This window comes from Halichondria panicea, chromosome 8 (assembly GCF_963675165.1).
Source record: "Halichondria panicea chromosome 8, odHalPani1.1, whole genome shotgun sequence".
Classification (NCBI taxonomy): Eukaryota; Metazoa; Porifera; class Demospongiae; order Suberitida; family Halichondriidae; genus Halichondria; species Halichondria panicea.
In genome coordinates this window covers 3590893-3613052 of record NC_087384.1, presented here as the reverse complement: position 1 = coordinate 3613052, position 22160 = coordinate 3590893, and the positions used below count along the sequence as shown (strand labels likewise).

General features: G+C 40.9%; 2 long non-coding RNA genes across 3 annotated transcripts; one reads left to right on the top strand and one right to left on the bottom strand.

The window, feature by feature from the left end:
* Positions 1 to 827: 827 nt before the first annotated feature.
* LOC135339976 (uncharacterized) lies at positions 828 to 5612 on the bottom strand. Its single transcript, XR_010396148.1, has 4 exons — positions 4153 to 5612; positions 3519 to 3715; positions 2097 to 2216; positions 828 to 1217 (listed from the first exon to the last, which is right to left on the bottom strand). It is a non-coding gene; the product is annotated as an uncharacterized LOC135339976 (long non-coding RNA).
* Positions 5428 to 17063, top strand: LOC135339975 (uncharacterized). Of its 2 annotated transcripts, XR_010396146.1 has the most exons (9): positions 5428 to 5528; positions 5610 to 10143; positions 10390 to 12093; positions 12155 to 12521; positions 12583 to 14176; positions 14226 to 14337; positions 14404 to 14521; positions 14597 to 14999; positions 15052 to 15665. It is a non-coding gene; the product is annotated as an uncharacterized LOC135339975 (long non-coding RNA). The 2 variants fall into 2 exon arrangements; XR_010396147.1 differs by lacking the exon at positions 5428 to 5528 and having other exon boundaries at positions 8841 to 10143; positions 14394 to 14521; positions 15052 to 17063.
* The last annotated feature ends 5097 nt before the right edge of the window (positions 17064 to 22160 follow it).

Genomic DNA, 22160 nt, shown 5'->3' with positions numbered 1-22160 from the left:
CTATACTAAACCTGTCCATCTGCAGTGGCACATGAGGTGGACTGCTGCGTGGACTGCTGCATGGACTGCTAGTGTCCTATACATCAGGTTGAATGACCTGAACTAAACCTGTCCCGGCTGCAGTGGCATGTGAGGTGGACTGTTAGTGTCCTTTACATCAGGTTGAATGACCTGAACTAAACCTGTCCCGGCTGCAGTGGCATGTGAGGTGGACTGTTAGTGTCCTTTACATCAGGTTGAATGACCTGAACTAAACCTGTCCCGGCTGCAGTGGCATGTGAGGTGGACTGTTAGTGTCCTTTACATAAGGTTGAATGACCTGAACTAAACCTGTCCTGACTACAATGGCATGTGAGGTGGACTATTAGTGTCCTTTACATTTTAGTGTCCTTTACACCAGGTTGAATGACCTAAACTAATATAAACCTGTGCAGGGGCATGTGAGGTGGATTGCTATATAGCTATTGCTATTAGCAGTATAATATAGTGTATAAATAATAATACATATGCGTCATGTTGAATGCTATATAGACTGCATGCAATTGCAATGGTAGGTGAAGTGCACTATATACCTGTCTACTAATCAGGTTGAATGACGTAAACTACAAATACCCGACTACAGTGGCAGTGAGGTTGCACTGCCATAATTATATAGAGTGTAGTTATGTATAACTAGCTGCATGTCTCGACTGCATGCTGAGTGAATCAGTACTATACAACAGGTTGAATGACGTAACTATATACTCTTAGACCACACCTATATACTGTGCATGCATATACATACGCTTATAAATAATTATATTTGACTTATTCCAAATAATCTCGATCCAAATATATAAGACAGTGAGAACTACATGTATATATAGGGACTAAATGTTGTCTATATGCATAATGTAGACATTGTTTATTATAGTCATGATCATACGAATGCCCAAGGAGGGAACTTCTCTTCGCTAGGCGTTTTCCGACTAGAGAGCTCTCCCTCAACTCTCTGCTTTGTTTGTGTCTTTGCTTGAGGGCTCTTGTCTTTGAGGCTGGCATCATCAATTCTTCTTTTAAACTCAGCCAGGGCAATGCATGCCTTTTTATGATCTCTGTCCCATCATCATCTATATCGCTTTCATCACTTCAAGTGAGTTGAGGACACAGCACCACTACCCATTTTTCTTTATCTGAAGCTGTCAGAAAAGAAGCTTTTTCCAACATAGCGTGAATAGCTGAAGTGATAGACGTGTGCATGTATATAACAATCAAGTGTATGTCCACTATTAATAATATACATCAGGCTCTCAGGACGAGAAGGATGGTTTACCTTGTCATAATCGAATGCATAATTAAAATTTTAATCATGCACTTGGAATGAAAAATACCTATAAAGCTACCTTACCTAACTATCTAACTATATAGCTAATTATAACAGTCTCAACGAACGACAAGCTTGTGCGCATATAGCTCGTAGCCAGTGCATGCTAAGGGTTCTAGCTCTATGTACAGTGTACTACTTTACCATGCATGCATGTTTGTGACTATTGCTAGTGCAACGGGTGCTAAACTGCTGATTGATACCTCAATGGAAAGCAAGCTGCACAGGAAGCATGCACAAGCGAGGTATACGTACGGTAGTGTGTTTGTGTCTGTCTGTCTGTGTAGACTGCTACAGCTGCTCAAGGATCAATAAAGTGCAAATAAGAGTTTCTATATATACAGGCTTCTAGTCACGGATTATAATTCGTGGATTTGCAAAATAATGATTGGTTCTCGAGTTATGCCTATAATTTTGCTTACTTGCAATGCCATGCATTGTAGAAGAGTGCATATTCAAAATATCGGATATGTAATTTTTGAGGGCCAATACTTCTAGCGACTACGCCACATGTTCAATATTTACCATGCCTTGCCTAATAGGAACATTTGCACAAATTGGAAATTTTCACAGAGCAATTGTAGCAAGGCCATCGAAATGCACCATACAACCATACAACAGTACACCAGTACACCCTTAGAAGTTAACATACCCAGCTATAGCACGCAAGCCGATGCATCATACAACACCCACAGGACAAGTATATAATTATACATACCCTCGCAAGCCATACCCTCGCAAGCCGTTCAAAGCCGTTCATGTTTTCTTTTGCTTTTGTTTTTGGCTCCTAGTTTTCCTCGCCTACGAGATGACTCCTCCTCGTTACGTGAACGATAAAATCGATAAGCAGCGTCTACACAAACATAAACAACAACTTATTGTCTCATAATTGAACATTAAATGAAAACACCGCGGGTGCTGATGCCTCGGTGGATATGTCACATTAACTATACCAAGTGATAGAGAAGAGAGTATCGAACGTAGGCATACTGTACATCAGATGTATGCGGAGAGTAACGTGACTTCCTGTATCTGTCACAAGCTTGGAATTTGCACACTGACCAATCCAAGTGTGGGTGATGTAATCTATTAAGAAAGTAGATTACATCACCCACACTTGGATGGGTTGATAGATTACTATCAAGAAAGTAGATTACATCACCCACACCATCACCCACACTTGGATGGGTTGATAGATTACATCACCCACGCTTGGATTGGTCAGTGTGTGCAGATACAGGAAGTCACGTTACTCTCCGCATACATCTGATATACAGTATGCTTACATTCGATACTCTCTCTCTATCAAATACTCTTGACTATACTAGTTATGGCTATAATACGTTGTTACTGGGTAATTTACTGCATACAGGGAAACTCAAAGAAACTCAAAGAGTGCATGGGAAATGATCGACCATGATTGATGCTAAAAAGAATGCCAAAAGTACAAAGTCTATATAGCTGCTGATCAGTAGAGCCTATAATAGCTAGCATGCAGCTCTAATCTCACTCTTGCACTGTAGCTAGCGTTTTAGTGCAGTCAATATAAAGTACCTGTTCCGTTTACGTAGTAGTACGTTCGCGACGTTTCCGTTTTTTACCCTACCGTTGCTAATTACCGTTGCAAGTACGTTTTGCAGAAAAGTTTTTGAAAACGAACAAAGAGACAATCCTAAGTGATTTCGACTGTCGTAGCTAGACTAGTTTACTTAGCTATGCTATGGCTATATCTAGCTGTAAGCCTAGCTCTAGATTTACAACAAAGACGTAAAACGCACCATTCACAGGTATAATTCTTCTTCAAGTCTCTCATCAAAAAGGATGTCTGCAGTCTCTATAGAGTCCTATCTCTGTTCTACAAGGTTAGAAAACGCTAGCTACCTAGCTATAATATTTAGCTAACTGCTGTAAAAGTTCTAGCTAGCTAGCTGCGGAACGGGTACTTTATATTGGCTGCTACTGTAGTAGCAACACGGCTGCAATAACATTAAGCCAAGAAGACATGATGATTAGAAGCCTATAGAAATCCTTGAGCAGCTGTACACAAACACATTACCGTATACTTCGAGTGCGCATGCGAACTGAGGCATAATGAAAACACACATAGCTAAAATCACATAGCTAAATCAGTTGATCATCATAAATATTCTTGTACCTTTGATATGCTCAGTGAGGAATCCCGAGTTTAAAGCCTTAACCTCCTTGAGTAAGCGATTTAAAGTCACTTGGTTTTGGTCATCTTTGAATATTACCCTAAACTTGGCAAGAAAAATAAGACACTTAATTACCCAGGCTCGATTTTCCACCCAAGGAAGTTTTCTGTATCCCACCGTAGATCCGTCTTGTTTCACGCTGCAGTGAGAAAAACAGTTATATACCCCAATAATTGGATTGTCCCGGCATCTTGATGTACTGTAAATATTTATAACAAAAACTATGTGCAGTTCATTTGTTTCTCATTTGTTTCTCAAAAACATGTAGAAGACACCTACAGCTGGCTACAGTAAGTTTGGCCACCATTGGGATAGTGCAGCTTGGCCGGAATAGCGAGGAGAGTTGTGTTAACCTTAATTATAGTGGGTAATTTCTTTGGGAAAATATATAGACGTTTACTGCACAAAACTCGCCCTGAAATGCGGCCACTCACTATTCCGTACACTGGCCATGCACCAGTATACTGTTTGGATGCCCAAAAACTAGGTCATTTTGGGTGTGGGTTGGCAGATAAAATTGGACACGTACGTACAACAAACTAAATTCGAGTGGTGAAGCTTAACGCATTAACTTACTCTAACTTCATCAGGGACATTTTTCTTTTTCCTCTTTGGAGTGCTACAAGACGAGCTGGAAATCTGCTCTTCAACATTTCTTACTCTTCTCTGGGTAGTCTTTACTGTAGACACAAGCTTTTCAATTGCTGAGTTAGTTTTCTGTAGTTCCTTTAAAATCATGACATTGGAGCTGGTAGAACTAGCAGCCTGGAGGGACTTCTTTTTCTTCTTTGTTCTTTTGGGTGGTGTTGACCTTTTGGGTGGTGTTGACGATTGTTCTAGGCCATCGCTGTCCTCGTCTTCACTAGAACTGGAAGCGAACGCCGGACGCCGTCTCTTTTGAGGACTGCCGCCTATCCAATGATCCATTGCTGCAGCTATCACTTAATTCATGATCACTTAAGTCAAAAGCTTCTAAGTTTAAGTTGCGAGCCAATCGAGCTAGAGAACTGTGTACTGTGCTGTGCAGCTGGCTGACCATATGCTCCTAATAATACTGCGCATGTGTAGATATCGGAAGTGCCGCCCTCAACTCTGCCTTGATTCGAGCGGGCGGGTACTCGATCGTAAAGATTTCTTGCTCATTGCTAATGACCTCAAGAGAGCCAGCCAAGCTTGAAGCAACCTGGATACTATCACCAACTTTCTTAATCTTAGGTGCTCTTTGCTTAGAAGTACGTATGTGGTATTATGTAAACATGGCATCCAGTTCCAGCTTTCTTACTGCGCGCTTAGATCAGAAAGCAAGAAGATAAAGTTGTCCAACCCATCTCTTGCCAACAGGCAGATATGTCCCCACTGTGATCTGAGTTTGGTTTCTAAAACTTTTAAGAAGCACAAACGGTTGTATTGTAAGAAGGACGGTAGTTGGATACGTATTGCAGAGATTTCTACTACCATTATGGCAGAAGGTAACTTTAGTCTATGGAACTTGATCCACCGCTCCATTTTATTATCACAATAATTTATTGTATAAATTATCATTTGTTTTTTTGTCAATAATTTACGAAACACTTCACTATAGTTATAAGCCCATGCATTTGTGCATAAAAATTGTAAAATTGAACACTAATTTGTGACCTTCATAAAGTTGTCATAACATGAGTCATACTTTACTGAGTTTCATATATACCATTGGAGTATAAGCATGCATGTGTATAAGCATGCATGTGTTCTTTTACCGTTATATAACATTAACCATCCCAATGATTCATCATATATTTTGTTTCAGGCTAGGCCTATATACATAATTTATACTGATTATGATCATAATTGAATGCACACTCATGTCCCAGAGCCTCCTTCTCTACCGTCCTTTTCTGTCAATCCACCTCATGTTGATGTCTGTTTAGACGCAGTAACTATGGATAGTGACTCAGATACTACATGTTCAGGTTCGTATATATAGTACCAATAAGTGCATGCATGCACGTGCATGTGTCGTTCAGTCATTAAACTTATCTTTGTATATCCAGATGATGAGCTTGGGGATTTGGAATATTGGAGGGACGTTGAATCGGATAGATCTAGTGAGGCGTGTAGTGAAAATGAAAGCCAAGTGGATGATACACCAGAAAAACGAAAAACCCTTGCTCTATCTGTATGGTTGATGGGGTTCTTACTGACTCTGCAAGCTAGATTTTATCTCCCAGATAAATCTGTTGATCTTTTGATAAAGTTTCTGTCAGCTTTTCTAGTTATATTGGCTCAATTCTCCCCACCACTACAGGATCTCTCTAAAGATTTCCCGTGTTCGCTGTATTTGTTACGCAAACGAGTTAAGGCATTAGCCATTTCATGAAGCTTGTTGTGTGTGTAAGTTGTTGTAGTGTTTACGATAAAAAGGACTGTGTATATACTGAAGGAACAAAGACTCTTAGCCGACGCTGTTCTCATGTAAAGTTTCCGAATCATCCTCACCAACGAATCATCCTCACCAACGAAGACGAGAACCATGTGGAACCCTGTTATTAAAGACAGTTCAATGCATAAAGTTACTTTATCCGTGTAAGATTTATTGGAAAGTCTTCAGACCCTACTTCAGCGTCCGGAATTTCATCAACATTGTCAGGTGTGGCGTAGTAGGTTGTAGGTTATCATCAAATAATCTAGAGGATGTATACTGTGGACGGATTTGGAAAAAATTCCAGCAGTCGTCTTTCTTTGGCTCCTTATTTTCATTTGCCTTTATTCTTAATATTGACTGGTTTCAACCGTATAAACATACACAATTGTCTGTTGGTGCTATTTACTTAACAGTACTTAGTCTACCACGTTTTCTACGCTACAAACGGGAAAATGTTATCCTTATTGGGATAATTCCTGGACCACGTTCCTGGACCACGTGAACCTGAGGATGAATGAACTTTTAAAATGACGGTTTCTATGTCAACAGGGACATCAAACCGTACGAGGTGCCCTTTTGTGTGTTGCTTGTGACATACCCGCAGGACGTAAGACTTGTGGGTTTCTTGGACATAATGCAAATTTAGGATGTTCAAAATGTCAGAAGGTCTTCCCAGGCGATATTACCAACAAAAATTACTCAGGATTTAACCGCTCAGAATGGGAAGCAGCGTAGTAATAAAGACCACCGAGATAGTATTAAAAAGATTAACAAGTGTAAGACCAAATCTGACAAAGGTAAAGCAGAAAGTTTGTATGGCTGCAGGTACTCTGCTCTACTTGATTTGCCTTACTTCGATGCCCCTCGAATGTTGTCCCATGCACAATCTCTTTCTTGGGACATGTAAACGTATGATATCTATTTGGATGGATCGATCAGATGGATCGATCAGAACTTTATTGCTAAAAACCATTATCGAAAGATTCAAGAAGTTATTGATAGCATTAGTGTTCCATCGGACATAGGTCGCATTCCTTACAAAATAGCATCTGGTTTCTCAGGCTTTAAAGCTGATCAATTTAAACTTTGGGCCACTGTTTACTCCATTCCTGCAATGTATTGCCGACTGAGCATCTAGAATGCTGGCGGCACTTCGTCTTAGCGTGTCGCATCTTTTGTAAACAAACATTATCTATCACAAATGTTAGCATTGCAGATGCCTTACTCATCCGATTCTGTAAGAAGGTGGAACATCTGTATGGCAAAAACTCTATTACACCTAATATGCACCTGCATGGTCATTTGAAGTCTTAGATTATGGACCAGCACAAGAGTTTTGGCTTTTCTCGTTTGAGCGTTACAATGGTATGCTAGGGAAACAGCCTTCAAACAGCAAATCAATCGAGCCGCAACTGATAAATCGTTTTCTTGCAGACAATTGTGCTTATTCATTTGAATATCCTGCTGAGTATAAAAAAGAGTTGGCTTCTATAGTAATCAAAGAGAGACTATCTGGTTCTGTCAGTGACACACTAACTCCAGATTTGTTTAAACTACCTTTGAAATATAAGAAAGGTGTGTTAGATTCTGATTGTATAGAAGCACTACAAACATTGTTATGCAAGATACATCCTTCAACGACACACTGTGAAGTTAACTCTGTTTACGAAAAATATTCTTCCCTTACTCTTCACGGAAAGGTTTTCGATTCAGTAGGAACTAAAAGTAGTAGGGTACACTATGTGATTCAGGCAAAATGGGTCGAAGAATTATATGGTAAGCCTCCAACCCCACTTCCTGTTGACCATCATCCTTTGTCCAATCATCGTCCAATTGTAGTCCATCACTATCTGAAAGTATTTTACTCTATTGATAATACTCCAGATCTTTGTAACAAACTTTTTGCATATGTTTCGTGGCTGTTTCCACATCCAGAAAGACATGCCTATGGAAAACCTGCTGAATTATGGTGCAATCAACTATACGAATCTTTCGGGTCACATTCGTTCATTCCACTTGAGGGCCTGGTGTGTAGATGTGCTCATGTTATTGTAGAACATAACAGTGAACACTTATCCCTTATTGTTCCTCTTGTAGAATAGAGCACCAACTGTAAAAGAACAATTATCACTGAGCTGCATGCATAATTATGTATATATAATAGACTTATGCATGTTGTTTAATTATATTTGAGTGGCATGTAATTTTATAGTATATAGCCCAATACATACAATTCAAGCTAGCTAGAGATCTAGAGCAATCTCTGGTCAGCTTTTCTTGAGCTGCATAGATGTTTTAAGTATTTTTCCAGCTCTGCTTTCTTCATTGTAAATAATAAGATCTTTCCATACATGTTGAACAGAATACATTTTTCTTTTAGCTTCCGTGATTACCAATTTTTGTCTTTCTACTTCTTTCTCCAAGCCGATAGCATATCTGGTGGTGTCGATTAACTTCTTTTGAAGTCGTTGACAGTTTTCACTAACTCCAGACCCAGTCTCGTGTTCAATACTGCAATTATCCGTCTTTTCAGCTAACACTTCATGATCACTTTCAATTGGGATCACTTTCAATTGGGACTTCATTGCCATAGCAATATACTAGCGGTGACGATGGAGGGGATCCTGGGCTTCGTGGGCTTCCAAATGTTTCGTCACTACATGTACTTGAAACTGAAAGACTATCAGTGATTGTATCCGGCATAGTATACACAGCATTGATTTCGGTTCCTGCAGGATTTGTGATTCATTGCTAGCTATAGATATTGACGGTAGCACTACCTGGACGCCGAGTTGCGGAACATATAAAGGTTCATTCTTGGAGTCAACAGGTGACAGGTGAGGGTCTATATAGATCTAACTCTCTTAAGCTGAATTTTCAACATATTTTGTCTTTTCCTGTGCTTTCTTTTCGACACCAGTGTCCTGTTTCTGCCCATTGCATTGCCGCGCTGTAGTAATAATTATATCGGTTATGGCTAGGACCATAGATATGCTAGGACTGGACTACGCAGAGGCAGAGATACTTTCACGTGAGCCACAGCTGTGCAATGCTGTGCCACGTTTTAGACTAGACGTCGAGTCGAGTGGATATCCATGGGGCTAGGCTGGAGAGGATGGTCAGGCTTCTACAGATAAGTGTAGACCAATATTGCTCTCTCCCCATATGTGTCAGTTACACTGGCTTTAGGGGTGTGTGGTGTGTATAGCTAGCTGTTTTCTGTCCCGCCTTTAGCCAATCAACTGTATAGGGTATTTGTTTTCTGTTCCCATGTGTCAGTTACACTGGCTTAGGCCAGTCGACTTAGGCAGTGGGTGTGTGTGTAAAGCCTTGCTTGCTGTTTCCCGCCTTTAACCTGTCAACTTAGATGTGTTTGTATAGCCTTACCTGTTGCTCTCTGTTCCCATGTGTCAGTTACACTGGCTTAGGCCAGTCGACTTAGGCAGTGGGGTGTGTGTGTAAAGCCTTGCTTGCTGTTTCCCGCCTTTAGCCTGTCAACTTAGATGTGTTTGTATAGCCTTACCTGTTGCCAGTCGACTTCGGCAGTGGGGTGTGTGTGTAAAGCTGTTTCCCGCCTTTAGCCTGTCAACTTAGATGTGTTTGTATATGTTCCCATGTGTCAGTTACACTGGCTTAGGCCAGTCGACTTAGGCAGTGGGGTGTGTGTGTAAAGCCTTGCTTGCTGTCAACTTAGGTGTGTGTATAGCCCTACCTGTTGCTCTCTGTTCCCAGATGGGTGTGTGTATAGCTTTGCTTGCAGCCATGCTACGTAAGCGTGTGTGTATGATTATATAGCCTTACCTGTTACTCATGTGTCAGTTACACTGGTTTTAGCCTGTCAACTTGACAGCGGGGTATGTGTGTAAAGTAGCCACACTGCTGGACTCATGTTGACTTGGAACAACTGAAAGCTAACTATACTACTGGCTCATGTAGCTACCATGCATGGTAAAACATAAGGAGGCGGAAAAAGGGCGCCCAATAATTGAAGCAGAGCATCTGAGATTATAGAGTAATAATATTAATATTATTTGTTATTATGACATCATTAATTTTCAGATTTCTAGGGGAGAATAATCCCAGGGCGCTCCCCTCTCTGACCCTGGACTAGTCTGTGTGTCTATGTAGATTGCTACAGCTGCTCAAGAATCAATGAAGTGCAAGTAAGTGTTTCTAATAGGCTTCAATAGTCATTTGGTTCTTGAGTTGTGCCTAGTTTTGCTTACTTAGAATGCCATTGTAGCCTTTTCAGAAGTGTGCTTAGCAAAAATTGTGGCTATCAATACTAGTATAGCAGTATAGCTTTATGTTCTGTACGTTTGGTACATCCACCAAGGCATCAGCCACACGTGGTGCTTTCATTTATATATTATATAGCACCATTGTCATGCAAGTTCACCATTTTGCAGATATACCGGATTAATGCTGCAGAATACTTGTACGCTTGGTTCCAGCTTTATTTTTGATTGTGTTTTTTTTTTTGAAAGTTGAAGGATATACTCCCATAACGGGCCCTCCCACTAGAGCTCTATATAAAGGACACTAGCTATGACCATCTAAGTCCTTGATGGCGGGACAAGCTTGGTGTTCCCCCGGTCCCAGAGCCAACTGACTAGCCTCGATCCCAGGCCGCACTTCCTGGAAGGAGGCTACCGACCACCTTACAGACATACAGGAAACCACACCCACATTTTATCCACACCCACATTTTATGTCCGTACTGTTGTCATACTCGCTTACTGCTGCATGCAATGAATGTTTGATTTCAGCAAGTTATAAGTACAGCTTCTTGAAAAAAGACGACAAAAATATAGACAGTGCATGAACATACTATAGTTATCTAGTTACATTCTTATGATGTGAAAATCAAGCTTAGTCAAGCATAATTAAAGCATAATTATGATAGGCTGATTCTTAAAAAGGATTTTATCTCACCGCTGGCCGAGCATTTAAAATGATAAAAACGGGTGGGCGTAATAACCGTGGTTGTTATGGCAACACATGTTGCACCATTTTATTCCTTGTTTATATGGGCATTTTATTGGTATATGGCATTTTATTGCAGAATTTACAGACATTTCACGGTCTGAGTATGTAACTCTGGAGCTTCAATTGTGCTTTGTACATTCCCCAACTTCTGCTTTGCTTCTTCTGCTGTTAGGTAGAAAGCAGGATCATAAACAGCTGAAACTAGAACTGACCATGTCCGGGTCATGCCAAATCTTGAAATAACGTGTGGTAGAAAATCTTCTTAGATGAGCCTGATATACGTGTGTACGTATGTATAGTTATCACGTATGTATAGTTTTAATTATAGAGTAGCTAATAATACTATGTTCAATTAGGGATTATAATCAATCAATAACGTACAATGCTTGCAGTGTATCCATGCATGATATTGTATAGTAAAACTTCTTGTACCTGTAGTTCCTCTGCTTGAGGCAGTAGTCTCTACAGCATTGTGAGTTCCTCTCTCAATGTTTCTCTCTCAATGTGTCTGTTGGACCCATATGCACCCATATGCTCATGTCTTTCAAGTAACTTGGTTCTGATTTCGAAATTTTTCTGGCATGGGCTGTGGTCAGAGGAGGTAAGCCAATGTCAACATCACGTGGGCTTATGTTTTACATCCTCGCGCCCCAGACGAAATGACGAAATGGCTTGAAAGCAGAGATCCACGAAAACTTTGACCTTAAAATATAAATTAGCCTCAACAATAGCCGCGGTTTATTTGTGCCAAATGTTTGAGCCACAAAAGCTAGGCAGTACTAGCTGTACTGTGTCAATATGCAGCGAACAAGGGGATCTCCTACTGGACTGACCCCTTCACAGCTACCTAAAAGGCGTGTGCAGCGTTCTGATAATGCTAGAAGACGCAGGCTGTTTGATCCAGGCTGTTTGATCCAGAGACTGTACCAACCCTGCCTGAACCATTGCCTGAACCAGTACCTGAATCATCTGCTTTCTCACAACACAAAGTTGTCAAGAATCCATTGTGTTCTCATTTGTATCCTCCAACCAGTGGGTGGTCTTTAACAGAAGATAAAGCACTAACAGAATTTATTGGTGACCATCAAAAAAGAGCACACTTAAAGCTGGAACCAAGCGTACAAGTAAGTGTCCTCTGGTCTGGTGAGGTGAGAATACACTTGGTTATTTTCCTACGAATATTAGGTGGTGCCTGTCGTACCCGAGTGACAAAGTCACTGACTGTGACCTTTCAAAAACCGTCTATGGCCAAGAAATACTTTACAGATGGGGTAGCAGATCAGCTCCCTATAGGGCACGTATACTAATGTAGTGACCATTGACACCTTGAGTGAGATGGACCAAACCCTACTTCTTGTTCCAAGTTTGGTACCAAGCGATTACATACAATATTCAGCCCAGGGAATGCAGCAGCTGAGTGACACAGGCAGGACCAACTTTTTTTGTACAACCGAGGTCAGATGGAGAAGATTCTGTTTTTCCAACAAAGCAACTGATTACTGGCCTGTTTAAATATACTGTCAACTTCTTCAACACTACTCATAAAACTCAGGTGTGTGTGACTTGTAATACATATATACATTAGAATGATGTCTCCCACTTCATGCATGTAGGTTGCCTGCCCAGCAGAGTATCGACTATGGTTGGAGTCAATGTATACACTCTTTGGAAAGAAGTGGTTGAACATGCATTCTGGTCCTATGTGGAAGGTGGAAACAACGAACGTGAAAGTGAAAGGACCTGCTTCAATTCCCAGGAAGCAAGTGATTGAAGATGATGTTGTCATGAGCATGCTCATTCGCATAATTATGTATTGAATATATAGCTTCTTTCACTGTGGAAGCTGGTGTTCAGGTATATTATAAAGGTCTACGTTTGTTAATGTTTTAGGGATCGGTACTTGATGAAGCGTGCAAGGTTCTACCAAAATCAGATGGGTGTAGTTCCTGGTTTAACGGAGTCAATGAGAGGTGGAGACGTAGACCTTGAAAATGGCGAACTAGCTAAACGTACAAGGAATACCGTACCCTCGCGAAAATAAGCCCATCTTGAATAAACGCCCATCCCCTCTTTTGCTTCGAAGTTCTTGCACGAGGGTATTTTCACTCGATTATAAGCCCACCCAGAATAAGAAGTTGAGCATGCGCAGTAGCTGAATGCCACATGTTCACTATTAATTTTAGTGAAGAAAGTAAGTTTTAGGTAGTAGCTAGTAAGACTATACTCCTTGCTGGACCAAGATCAGACATTATAACTTTCTCTGTATGGATCTGTTTGCCCCCTGAAGATGTATATGCAGGGAACAAGTAGTCCTATATGCTGAGAAAGGAAAACACAAGTCCAAGAAAGTTATCACACAGGCTAATTTTGCAGGTTACCTTGCCTTGGTTTTCTGAAACAAAGTACCTGATAGCTGCTCTGTAGGAGTATGACCTACCATCCTTCGAGAAGTTTCTGCTACATCTAACATCAACGAATAGAGCCAGAGTCCACTTCTTATGTTCATTCTCTTGTCATGCTTTAATCATACTCATGCATTAGTTTATAACATTGTTGTTGTATAAAATGTTCATACTATGTATTAAAATGAAAATACAATAAATTAATAAAGAATTGGCATAGAGCAAAGTGTAAACCTCGATTTGAGGCAGGGGGTGGGCGTAAGTTCGAATGAAAACTCGCCGTTCGCGATTAAACGCCCAGTCCCCTAATAAGCCTAGACTTCTTGCAGAATAGGGTGGGCGTATTTTCGCGAGGGTACGGTACTGCAAAACGGTTGTGTCGACAGCGTAGCCTCACTGTGGTAGACTTGGGCATCATCAAGAAGGAATGGTTCAAAGCAAACACTTGTAAATCATTATTTCTTTTGAAGTTATGAAGAAGTCGAACGACAAACTTCAGGAGAAGCTCTCCTCTGGAAAGAAGACAAGCGATAAAGATCTCTTTTCGCTTAGCTGGACAGTCGATGAGCTGAGTAGGCTGAACCGTGATGGTCGTGACATGTATGTTGAGTTGCTGTCTGATTTGCTCAAAGACAAAACAACTGATGTCATTCAAAGAAACATGGCACGCAGACTCTCTACCCTCTACCAAGTGCATCTCAAGACGTGGCTGCGTCTCACGTCTTGGTGACGCTTTACCCATAAGTTGCATTCCCTACAAAGGCTCGCACCCACATCAACGGTGTCATCGAACAGAGGAAGGCTGGTGAGTATAAAATAACGTTTGAACTGCATTATATTGTAGGATTTGTTAGCAATGGGGCATTCAGAGTCAAGGGGTTCACACGTCCTGTGTCAGTTCTGAAGCTGAGGTCTGATGCACGTAACAAGTTTTCATCGTATCTACAATGCTCACGCCCCAAAATGGTTAGTACTGGATATACTAATTAAAATTATAGTTTTTCTTTGCCCTGATGGCGCAGTGATCGGCAGCTTACATCCAACTCCTTGTGTCTCCCCTCTCCTCCTGTGTGAAATTCATTCGTGGAGACATTGTGGAGCTAGTGGGGATGATGTTTCTAGTGGGGATGATGTTATAGATCGATTGAGGGTAAGATGCGTGTCGACTGGATATACCCCTCATCCATGGAGCATATATCGGCATGAATAATTAATTCCATTTCAGAAAGAATGGTTGAAACCAAACTAAGATCGAGGCACAACTTGAGTTTCAGTATCAGGAACGGAACTCACATGTGGCCATGAGAGGGCTCATGTATTAAAGGTATATATATTGATTATTTCCGTATCTGGATTTTTTTCCAGAGATTTGCAACTTCCACTCGTATAAGGAGGCACTAGAAGATCCTGAGTCAGGTATCCGTGAGAGATGCCGAGAGGTTGTTGTTCAGCAAAGAAATGCTCCAGTTTATGCGAAAGAAGAATTATAAGTTTAAGGGTGACTATATTGAGGTCGTACTAAACTGGAGGAGATTGTCAGATGAGCGTGGTATTTCTCAGCTGAAGCGGAGCAAATACAACTATGAGATGCTCAACTTCCTATTGGATGACTTAATGCCGTGGCATAGGTTTGTTATATTTATTATGCTTGTATACTATGATTATTGGTTAATCATACAGGAGTTTGAGAGGTGTTAGAGGAATATCAAGGGAAACTCTAACGACCACCCTCGAAAGCAGAGAGTGGATGAGGAGAAGATGTCTCGGAGAGTATTCCTCTCGAGCATCCTCTCGAGCATCCTCGTGCCACCTCAACCGACGACGTGGAATGCGTACTTAGGACTTAGGAGCATGGTGGGAGACCACTTCACCTCCAAGGCAGTAATGCTTACGTGGCGAAAGATATGCAATGAGTTTAGCAAAAGAATTGACTTCAATGCATAGCCGTTTCTACAAAGGTGAAATGCAATCGTTTGATGTACCTGGCAGCAGCAAGTCAACCTCTAACCCCAGAAATCAAAGGAGCAGGACTGTGGAACAGCCTGGGAAACTAGCTTCTGATAGAGCTTCATTACTTAAAACTGGCCATGGATCAATCCGCAGACAATTCCATGCTGTGCCAACAGATGTACCTCCACCACCCACTGCTACCCTGGTGGAACTTATCTCAAATGAACTAATGTTTATGTTATAGCCCCTGGCGGAACTTATCTCATCTCAAATGAACATGCATACTATTATCATGCATACTATTATATCATGCATACTATTATACAACAGTCATGCTCCACATTATACTTATGGTCAATTCTCAATTGCATAATAATTATAATTATGATGAACTGAGATATGATGAACTGAGTTTTACTAATTATACTTTCACACAAAAAATTAACGAGTACTCTTGAATCGTACAACCTTGCGCTCCCACTGACAGCTCTTAGTAACTGCAACACCAGCAAAGTATCCAGGACCAGAACGTGTCCAGTCAGTGATGTAGTCCAGTCAGTGATGTACTTAACCCACTGAAAGATGGGCATTGATACTCAGCTCATACAACTACTCAATATCTCAATATCTTATCGACCTGGTGATGGGTTAAGCAGACTACCCTTGCCAGAAAACCCTAAGGAAAGCCCTATACCAGAAGAATTGGTATTACTGTTGGATACCGTGCGAACAACACCGATCACAGTGAAACAAATCAAGCAATGGACTGATAGAGATCCGATATTATCGAGAGTCAGAACCTTATGCCAGAAAGGTTGGATGGAAATAAGCGATTATCACCATACCGAGAAAGAAAGAACGAACTAAGTATTCTTGACGACTGTGTACTCTGGGGCCACAGCTGGCAGGCAAAGTGTCCTGGAATTGCTACATGAAGGTCAACATGAAGGTCACCCTGGAGAGACAAGTAGTATGGTGGCCAGGACTAGATGGTGGCCAGGACTAGACGCAGAGATCGAAAGAACAGTGCAATCCTGTGAAAACTGCCAACAAAACCAAAAGAATCCGAACAAAGAATCCGAACAAAGCAGCATTACATGTATGGGAGTGGCCAAGTCAGCCGTGGAGACGAATACACATACACCACTTAGGACCAATCGAAGGTAGAACTGTACTTGTTATGATCGATGCTCATTCAAAATGGATTGAGGCAGAAATAGTCCGAAATACCACATCTAAAGAAACAATTCGATGTTTGAGAGACATGATGGCAAGATTTGGATTACCAGAATTAATTGTGTCTGATAACGGAACATCCTTCACAAGTGAAGAATTCAAAACATTTGTTGAAAAGAATGGAATCAAACACAAAACTACAGCCCCAGCTACAAACGGGCTAGCAGAAAGGGCAGTTCAAGTAATCAAGAATGGACTAAGAATGGACTAAGAAAGAACAATGGAGATTTTGACTAAGAACGATATAGAACTCAACCACACGCTACTACAGGTACCTCCCCAGCCGAACTCACTTAGACTTGATGCATCCACTTGATGCATCCTGACTTATCGACTAAGGTTTCTGAAAATCAGGAAGAACAGAAATCACACCAAAAGGCGAGGAAGGTGACTATTGTTTTGTAAGGAATTTTCGATGTGAACTGAGAAATGGAACTATTGTCAAGCATCTGGATCAAATTAGATTGAGACCAAGTGACACAAGTGACACAACCGAATTACCCATAATTGCTCCTGGTACCGAGTGAAGAGACTCCAGTGGTAACTGAAGAGAATTCGAAAAGTCAAGATTTAAGACGATCTACCCGAAATAGACAACCCCAATAGACAACCCCAATAGACAACCCCCCGACCGGTTTCAGTCTTAAAGGGGAAGGAGTTGCTATATTTAGAGTGCTGGTGTATGAAATGAATAATGAATGCACCATTCTTCTGAACATATATTAGCGTGCAGTATAAGCAGCAGTATAAGCAGTATAAAGTAGCTAAGACCAAGTTACTACACAGGAAAAGATTTCTTAAATCCGAAAATGAAGAAAAGCTTTGGGCGGACATTGACTGGAAATTTATGTTTATGAGCAGCTGTGATGAAGGGACAGTCAAGGTAGGATACACCATATGCAGTCTTTTATTATGCCGCACATGCGCAAAGTAAGAGCTTCGATATGCTGTGTATATACGGTGACCCTCGTGCTATAAGGCATGGCCACCCCTAACTCTTATTTGCGTGTGCTATTGTTTTTTATCACAGTTCTGAACAGGCTTGTCTCGAAGCTTGAAAAGAGGGCCAACCGTACTACCATCTTGGCAGGGCACGTGCTGCTTCGACTCCTCCTCCATCTGTAAGATTAACTCCAGGAAGTTCTAAGAAGGAAAAGATTTCAAGAATTTTCGGAACAGGACAGTACAAGTAGTGACGAGAGTGATTAATTCATTGTGTACTTATACTTTAATTGTGATCACATTTTTTTTATAAGTGTGTGCTTGCATGCTAAAAAGTAAGTAAATAAATTTAAGTCGACGGTTTGAGGACGATTCAATGACGGGTTGTGTACGGTGTAAGTTCGGCCACCCCGTACCAGTTGTTAAACGGATGTGTATTTTTTAGAAACGGAGCCGAAGTGCGGTCCAGTGCGGTCCATTACTTTCCTGGTTTCCTGTGTTATTTTTATAATTTTATTTTAAAACCTCGAAACATTACGCCGCACTTCGTATGGTGGCTGGCTTTTGTCAGCCGGGTTGGTATTTGTGGGGCGCTAGCTCTCCTATGAGGGAAAAGTAAGCAGCAAAAGTCAAAGAAGGTCTTCTGATGTAACTATACATATATACATATAACCTAGCCCCACCCTCCGCCCCACCTAACAAAACTTACCTATTATAACTACGATAACATCAAGATAACCCCACATAAAATGCTAGTTACCCGAGACGCTGGGTGTAGTGTGTAGTGTTTACCTATACCTAACTGTCTGTTTGTTTGTGTACAACTACCGCGTGTTTAGTGTCTTCATTGTATACACGAGCCAGATGCGCGTCACTAATGTAGAAAGCAGGGTTTAGTGCCTCTCTGCTAAGCCTTCCTAGCGCTAAGCCCCACCAGGATACATTATTCTAAAACTCAAGACTGGTTGTATACTAGGACATGTGTTTATATTACCAACACCTACCCTATATCAGTTGATAAAATGTGTTCAATTTAGCTAGCTTCCACGCTTATAATAACTACTGCAGTGTACACTGTTAGCTCTAGCTAGCTAGGACAAAGTAAATGGGCATAATTATAACTATTACCTCCGACTACATGAATATATAACAGTGTGCAAGCAAACTGTTTCATCCTACAACAAGCTACCAGAAGCAAGCAAACCTGCATCGTCCGAAAAAACACACTTTTCTTCCAACATCTAAGTGAACACAACACAGTGTCCAACATTGTTCATTTCACTGAACAACATCTTGCGTCCTCCGACCTCAACTCTCGCCAAGTTACACTCACTTTTCCTTGCAAAATGTCACCTAGATAATCACATCTGTCTACCGGAGCTATCCAAAAAACTGACTGACCCTTCCAAACCAAGCTCCAAAAGAAAAACACCACATCCTCAACCACCCTGCACAAAACATCCGAAGCATTTTTTATGTCCAGGCCTATCGCACGACATAAAGCATTTACAATCTCAGCTCACACAATATCCAACCAGAAAACATTATCAAACACCCCCAAAACCAAACAAAAACTTGAACTCCACCGACAATTCGACGACTACGACCAATTTATGTTCATGCTACACACAAAAAACCCAAAAAGCCCCCAAAAATACATACCAGAAACAAAGATCATTCATGTACCAAGACAGACCAAGACAGACCAAGACAGTCACACACACACATCATACATACATAGACGAACATAGACGAAACAAAAACAAATTTGGATGAAAAACTCGAAAAAATATGCGAATCAAGAACAACGATTCCTGAAACGATTAAGAAATGAAGTGACGATCAAACCTGCGGTGACGAACATTGTGCTTGACACAGATGACTACCTCCAACTATGCGCAAGCCAACTAGCAGACACAACCATCTAAATTCTAAAAAAATCCTTCTCCCACGACACCACGACACCACGACACAAGAACCCAAACGCCAAGAATAAACAACCACTAAAATTCTACAAATTCACAAGCCCCGTCCGACCTCACTCTAACTCGATTCTATCTCCGTCTGCCCTCCAACAAATTTTACCCAGACTACCTTCAAAATTCAACATCACTGGCATGCACTCTACAAGACCTTCGAATCCCAGATGAATCGATTCGATTCTAGTAACCATAGATGTACAAAGCTTGTACCCATCCATCCATCCCCCAGACAAGATTGCTTGGAAATAATTTACCAAGAAATCCACACCTCCACACCAGAAATAAACTCCATCAACTTCAACTATTTTGAGTTTGCAACCCTGTGCACTGTTCTCTGAAGTTCACATGTGAAACAACAGCAAAACAACAGCAAACCTCACCATCTACAAAGGAATCACCTTCGAATACACATTCGAATACACAACTATACATAGACATAAAAACATATCAAAAAGAAAAAAATCTCTACAAATATTTACACTACAAGTCGGTATAAAGGCATCATCAAAGGAGAATGTGTCACGTACACCAGAAAATTATCACGCCATGACTCAACTTCTACTACTACAAAAGCAGTAGATAAAATAAAGCAGTAGATAAAATAATTCTCAAAATCAAATATGAAGACCGCCAAAAATATCCTCGCCCAAGTGTTTACCACCATCACACCACCACAGTACACGATGCTAAAAGTAAAAGTATGCCCCAAAGCCCCGCGGACCAATTCGTTGACATTATACCCCAAACAGCAACCCCAAACAGCAGGGCACAGTCACACGATATACAGCAAGGAACACCACCCCGTGCAGACACCCCAGATGCAGCACATGCAAACTGCAAACAGCTAAACTACTTCAAAAGTAGCCTTCAGTACACTCTGAGTATAATCTACTTGATCACCTGCACCAAGTGCTACGTTGGCTACACCACAATCAATAGACACCGAACAACAACTTCCATGACCATAGCATTAAGAACCTCTCAGTTCAGGCCGCCTCCACGCAAACCTACGTACGCCTGGGTTCAGATTAATCTTTGAAATTATGTCAATTATGTCAATTTTGTATGTGTGATGATGCCCACGCAATAAGTGGGCATTATAAAAAATAAATAAATTATATATAATTATAATAATTATATAAAAAATTTAAAATTAAAGAATAAGATAATAAATCCACTCGGAATTAGATATTTTGTACCTCGAACAACCCTGTACCTCGAACAACCCAAACATACCATACCGACCGCTAATATATGTATAAACCAAATATAGGGAACAGCAACACGTACTCAATCAGCTTATAGCACACAAGCTACCCCTTCCTCCTACGCTCATGAGTTGAGACATAAAATAAGCACGTGGTATATAAGCACGTGGTATAAATAAATAATAAAAGAACATGCGCACAAAAGTACCCACAATAGGTGGGTCGGTCGCCCACTCCTGTGTGTGCACACACACACACACACACACACGCCTCGACCTAACTCTAAGAATTCTTCAACACCTGAGTACTAGGCCACAAGGCCACACCATGACACATACAACAGTGAACAGCCAACCAAATCACAGTCATAGATCACTCTTCGTGAACAAATACTATAACTGTCATATAAATAATTATTCTATACAGAAATAAAGTATGGGAGACCCGGTACCTACCAATGACATGCATAAACCAAAGAATAAACCAAAGAATATCTGTTCTCCCCATACTACTCAATGTATAACTAGTGTACTAATACAAATACAAAGATCATTCTCAAGGTCGAGCGGCTGACTGTAATTTAATTTGTGTTTTCTCTTTGTCTCCTAAAGGCTCCCTAATTAAGGCCGCCCTATAATGTCTACACGTAACTATGTACAATAGTAGACGTCTTCAACAACAAATATGAAAAAAAACAACATCAGATGTCAATAAGCGAGCAGCAGTGGACACAATAGGGGAATTTCATAACCATCAATAATTAGAGTCATCTGCTGAAATGGTCAAATTTCATTGTTTACCGCTAAAGAATAAAAATCGGGCGGAAAAATCTTCCTCTAAACTGAACCCTAACATGGGTATTGAGGCAATGGCATTGCCGTGAAGGAATGGTTGGATAAGCCCCATAGATATGAACCTTTTTTGTGTGAAGGCACTGACCTTAAAAAAGAAGCAAAACTCTTCTTAACCCCTCCACTTTTCAAGGCCAATTGGGAGATACGATGCTAACATGTCTATCCAACATACCAATTATTGTATTCTCCTCCATGGCATATCACACACTCTTCTGTGTCACCCCTGAGGTGCAACTTTGATGGTGTCATTCCACTGCCACTACAACTAAGTAATGCCGAGAATATGATTTCCTGTACTTGTGGTAAGAATGACAAATCTGGAGGATCTCATTGCAGTGAAATCAAGTACAAATACACAACCAAAATATCATGCCCATGCTTAAAAGCAGGCGAGGGATGCCATGCAAAATGTGTTTGCAAAAGTTGTAGCAACAGTATTGCTAAGAGACCCCCAAAAACAATAGTAAAACGCAACAGGCACAAGCACCAGTGGCAGAAACATGAAATCACCAAAAGTATTGGTTTTGCTGAAAAGAAGCAAGAAATAGTTATGACTGGACCCCCTACAAAGCTGGAGTACTTCCTTTTAGAAGCAATCTTATCTTACTGCTCTGAAA